General features: G+C 39.5%; 1 pseudogene; it reads left to right on the top strand.

The window, feature by feature from the left end:
- Nucleotides 1-602: 602 nt before the first annotated feature.
- Nucleotides 603-5,491, top strand: LOC127673268 (leukocyte immunoglobulin-like receptor subfamily B member 4A; annotated as a pseudogene).
- Nucleotides 5,492-6,177: the final 686 nt, after the last annotated feature.

Here is a 6,177-nt window from a genome sequence, read left to right as displayed (position 1 = left end):
AGGGCTGCTATGAACATAGTGGAGCATGTATCCCTATTACATTCTGGGGAATCCTCAGGGTATATGCCCAGTAGTGGCATAGCAGGATCCTCTGGAAGTGACATGCCCAGTTTTCTGATTTCTCTAAGGGATTCATTTGCTTCCTGTTTAAGTGTTTCTTCCTGTGTACATTTGTTTTCCTATGTTTGTTTCAGTGAGTTATTTATATCCTCCTTAAAGGACTCTATTATCTTCATGAGATAGGACTGTTGGGTCAGTTGCCCAGTTGCCTTTGTGTAGTGGAAGTCCTTGGATGTCTTCAGGCTGTGGTGTCTTCAGGGGAATGGACTAGCAGAAAACCTGCACCAGCAGAAGGTGCAAGCTGCAAATCTGTGAGGAATAGGGAAAGCATTTCTCAAAATGAAGCTCAGAGGCCTGAGTGATTACTCAATCCTCTTTACTGAGGAAAATATAGAAGTTTCTCTTCCCATAATAGCCATGATTTTGGAAACCCATGACAGGAAGGATCTACCTCCAAGATGACATCTGCATATCAGCTGATGTTACAGAACGTTTGCCAGACTGGCTCAGGAGAACACCTCAAAACATTACCAGGACTCACCATGATGGCCATACTCATACTGCTGCTGTATCTTGGTGAGATATGAACATGGGAAGTGGACACATATATCTGTATTAGAACCTACTCAACAGTCAGGTTTAATTTCACATGGAAACCCTAGGGGTTCCCCTCTGTCTTTCTATGTGAAAATGGTCTGAGAGAAAGTTTTCTTCCAGGTCTTATTGTAGAACCCAGGATGGCAGGACAGGCAGGCGAGTGTCTCCAGCCATCCCAGGGTTTGTTCCTTCTCTCTGATGAGAAAAACTCTAATTTACTCTCTAGTGAGCCAATTCTTCACAATGGTGATGGGCGGAAGCATTAATGTTCTAATATCTTGTTCCAGGGGAGGTTTCTGTGCTAAGATCTGGTGTCTGAAGGAAGATGTTCTGGGACTCAGCCTTTGATTTCTTCACAGGACACCTCCCAAAGCCCATCATCTGGGCTGAGCCAGACTTTGTGATTGCTAGGACACCTGTGACTATCTGGTGTCAGGGTTCCTGGGATGCCAAGGTATATCATCTGCATATAGAGCAAATTATAGATCCTTGGGACACTCATTAACCTCTGGAAACAATGAATAAGGCCAAGTTCAACATTCTACACGTGACAACCACCTATGCAGGCATCTATAATTGTTGCTATAAGAGTGCTTCTGGATTTTCAGAGCAGAGATGCCATGGAGCTGGTGATGACAGGTGAGAGGACACTCAGGGATCCCAGCGTGGACTCTTTCCAGAGATGGAGGTCTACTTCCCAGGAGCTCTTTTCTCAGAGTCTAGTCCTGGAGGACAATATGGGTAACTCATGTTCATGTTACAAACTATGCCTTGTATCCTAGGAGCGTATGAAAAGCCCAGCCTGTCAGTCTGGCCCAGCACTAATGTGACTTCTGGAATTTCTATAACCTTTATCTGTAGCTCGTACATGGGATTTGGCAGATTCATTCTGATCCAGGAAGGAAAACACCACCTCTCATGGACCCTGGATGCACAGCATCAGGCCTATCCGCCATTCCAAGCTATTTTTGTCCTGATTGCTGTTACTCCCTCCCACAAGGGAACGTTCAGATGCTATGGCAGTTATAGGAATCCACCACAGGTGTGGCCAAAATCAAGTGACCCCCTTGACCTCATGGTCTCAGGTAAGCACTTCCCTCCCATAATCATTTAGTGTTTTGGGCTACTTGTGTCCTTTTCCTAAGATGATCTCTGCCCTAGAATAAGTGGGAGGAAGCTGTTAAGTTAAAAATACTGTTCAGTTTAAAAGTCATTCACCTTTAAATATTGGAGTTGTAGTTGGAATCCCCTGATACAAAAGTCTTCCTCCTTTTCTCATTCTAATTTAGCAGTGGCAGTTGACCAGCTCACACAACTGACAAAGATGATGTCACTGTACTAGTTAGAATTCTGTTTTTTGTTGTTGTTGTTGCAAAACACTATGATATAAATAAATCAACTTAGTGAGAATATAATTTATTGCATATAATTTTGTGTAGAGCATCATGAAAGGAATTAGATGTAGATGAGCAAGCTAGAATTGGGGTAGATATCTTGAAGGAGCAGTGCTCACAATTTTACTTTCAATTGATTGCAGAATTGCTTTCTTAAACAATCAACATCTAAACAGTTAGGATTAGAATCAACCACAATGGTCTGGGCTCTCATAGATCAATCAATCAGGAAAATCATTCCACAGACATATATGCATTTTTCTCTATCGCAGCTGACTCTTTCCAGATTTCTTTAGCTTGTATCAAATTAACAAAGTCTAATGAGAATCATAATCAGTGGCAGACAGATACTGTACATTATCTTTTTTTAATATTTCTTAAAATCACGTGCATAGACTCATGGTAATAGCTGCACACCAGAAGCTTTTCGTACCTCCTTTGCACAGATTCAGTGAGGCCATTCTCAGACCTTCAGGGTCTCCATCCTCCCCACATATCCAATGATAAGGATTTGTATAGGATTGAAGGGATGAGGTGTGATCTTCAGAGAGAGCCAATAACCCAGAGCCAAAAAAATTATCTTGTCTGCAACAGAGAGATATCCTTTTGGAACTAGTGTCCAGATTGAGATAGAAAGAAACAGGGCATAATAAAGTGTCCTGAACTCTAATGGTCATCTCTCCATGAATCTCTGACAGAAACCAAGGACCAGTCCCCTACGGCCTCTGAAGATAGTAAGTGAGGACCTCCTGTCAGTGGGTATAACAAGAATTGAGCTTAGTATGAACCAGTGAATTCTCCTCTGAAGTTGAGAAAGTGGGAGATCTTGACTTACTTGTCACTTAGATAGACTTGTCACTTACACAGCTCAGGGCTCTATTTCTCTGTCTACCTAAATTTCAGACCCCACTTTACAAGAACTTCTGATTGCTTGGGTTCTTGATATTTCTGATAAAGTTTATTCCTAGGCCCCAGCCACCAGGTGGAATTTTGTTGGGTAATAATGGAATATAAAAATGATCCTTTGATATTCAGAGATGGGGAAAACACATATTCTCTGTGTACTTTTCTGGATTTCTGCTAGTGTAAAGATTTTTTTTTTTTTTTTTTTTGCTCACACCTTCGATTTACTCCCTGCATTTTCCTTGGGTGTGACATACTGGGTGAAGAAGGAGTCCCTTCCATTGATTTCCAGTTCTGGAATGATTATGTTCCCTTTGCCACAAAGATAGTGACACAAGACACTGGAGCAGACTTGGAACCGATGCTAGGCAGTCACTGCTTTCATGCTCAAAGAGCTTATTATCTGTAGTTAGGACAAGCCTGGCAGTCAAATTCTGAGTTCAAACCCCGGCTTTTTACATTTATTCTAAATTACTGGGCCAAGTGAACTTGTCTCTGTGAGCCTTGATATAACCTATAGATGACTGGGAAAAACATACAATTCCAGGTTGAATGATTGCGGTATTTGGGACCATGAATGTGCTAGGCAAAAATAGGTGCTAGGGTAAGGAGCCTCCATGATACTTTTGTTCTGGATGCAGTTACTACCAACAACAATGGAAGAGTCTGATTCTATAGATCATTTCAGAATGAATCACAGGTGTGGTCAAAATCAAGTGACCCGCTTGACCTCATTGTCTCTGATAATTACCCACACACATCATACTTTGGTATATTTGATCACTCTGGTCACTTTCCTAAGATGAATAAATGAGAGGAAGTGCTGAGATTTAAAAATCCTTTTCATTCCAAAGATATGTATCCCTCATTACAAGATTATCACTGAACATCTGCTGAAATAGAAAAATTCCTGTAGCATTCACTGTAATTGAGAAGTAGTTGAACAGGACAAACAATTCATAAAGTAATAAGAGATTTTTTTTTATTATACTTAGATTTCTACTGTTGTGGGAAATCAACATGATCTAAGACATTACAGGGAGGAAAATATTTATTCCATTTCATAGTTTATAGTTCATCATGAAAAGAATTAATGGTAGATACTCAATGTAGTAACCCAAGCAGAAGCTACAGTTTAACACTGCTTACAGGATTTCTCCCCAAATAACTGCTAAAATTTTTTATCATAATATCATAACATCAAGATCCAAATATCCAAGGTCAAAATCACCCATGGATATTTGGCATTCATACTTCAATTTTAAATAAATCAGACAAATTGTCTCATGTCTTGACTACAGGCCCATATGGTACACATGTTTTTCTTTTTTATTTTATTTTTTTTTTTAGTTGAAGCTGTCTCTCTCTACATAACTCTAGCTTATACAATTTTAGCAAAAATCTAAACAGAACATGTCTTCAGTGGTAGACTTAATCCTTCATTCTCACATGTCTTTATTTCCTAAAATACTGTGAACAGACTCATGGTAATAGCTAGTCAACAGAGGCATTTTGTATTTATAGTCCACAAACTCAGTCAAGTCATTGTCAGTCCCTCAGAGTTTCTGTTCTCTCCAGCATCCAATGATACTCTTTGTAGTGGATTGGTGGGCATAGAGGTGATCTTTACAAATTTCCCAGAACCCAGAGGCACAAAATTTGAATACAATAGCATGATATCAAAATGAACGTACAGTGGAGATTAAAGACCCACAGAACAAAACAGGGCATAGTCAAGAGATGGGAAATCAAATAATTATTTCTCCATCCATCTTGGGCAGATTCCATTGACAAGACCTGCACACGCACTGAAGATGGTAAGTGATGGTTGTCCTAGAGGGGGTAAAACTTGAGTTGAGATGATTATATGTTGATTAAGCCTCCTCTGATGTTAAGAAATTGGACCAACTGGAGTTGTTATGCACTTAGATGACCTATTCTTTACATAGTTTAGGCTCCCATATCTTTCTCTATGACCATTTCAGACCCTACTTTTTTTCTACTTTTTATCACCTGCTTTCCTGAAAACGTTGATGAAGTTTCTTTCTAAGCTCCAGCTCCATGAAGAAATGTAATGAGTGTTGAAAAAAATCACAATGTCCTTTTGAGATACTGACATCCTCTTTGACCATTTCTCTTACTTCTACAATTTAGAGCAACAGGTTTTCCCATATTTCTTATAATTTACTCAAATTATTTGATGCTCTGTGAACTCAGACAATGAGTACATGCAGAAAGCATGACCAAAGAAGAAGAAGGTGAAAAAGACTTTACAATGTAAGAGACAGGCACAAAGGGTCTAGTTCTGTCAAGGCGAGGGAGATTCAGGGCACAGCAATTTAACATGAGAAAAATTTGGTGTGACTTGACGTCTTTGACATCTTTATGCCCAAGCCCCAACCTCACACCACCAAGGTCACACAGTTGAAAATCTCATAAGGATGGCTTTAACTGCCTTGGTTCTTGTGACTCTTGTGATGCTGCTGTTAGAGGCTTGGACCTTCAAGAATGTGGAACGAGATGCAGCCAGGGGATGAACAAGAAAGATTACAAGGCTGCACATCTGAAGAGACCACTGAAATGTATTGGGTGATCCAATATGTCTTTGTAAAGAAAACTGGGTTTACCTTAAGTTTCTACATTCAGAGAAGGTCAAGGAAATAAGAATGTTCTAATCGTGGGGAATTCTGGGGATTACATTCAAGAAGACAGAGCTTGCTTTACTAGGCTCATTTCCCCACAGTTCACTGTGAATATTTGCTGACTTCTCTTCTTTTGAACTCTAGGTGTTGTTATGCATGCTCTGAATTTTTCTGTCAGCTTCAAATAACATTTCTTCTACATTGCCGGAGTCATTATTGTTCACCATGGTCCTTTAACTTTATCGCTGAGAAAGAGAACATAGTTGAAATAGAACTCACATTGAGATAAGCCAGATTTCTGAGTGAACATTTTTTTTGAAAATGATTCACTTCAGATCTCACTGAAATTTTCTTTAACTTCAATGTGCATTACTAGGACTCTGATTAGTAGTTTTGCAAGCAAATTATTTGCCTACAAATCAGTGACTCTATTCAGAACTAAAGAAGTGGCATACTATTGCCTTGAGTTTAATGTTACCATCAATTTGAAATATAGGATTTTAAAATCTTTGATATTTTGAAACACTTGTCCATGAGAACAGGACATACTGACAACAACCATACCCAGAGTTAGTACATCT

The sequence above is a fragment of the Apodemus sylvaticus genome, chromosome 22 (genome assembly GCF_947179515.1).
Source record: "Apodemus sylvaticus chromosome 22, mApoSyl1.1, whole genome shotgun sequence".
NCBI lineage: Eukaryota > Metazoa > Chordata > Mammalia > Rodentia > Muridae > Apodemus > Apodemus sylvaticus.
The sequence above is the reverse complement of the archived record's forward strand: the minus strand, read 5'-3'. Positions and strand labels throughout refer to the sequence as shown.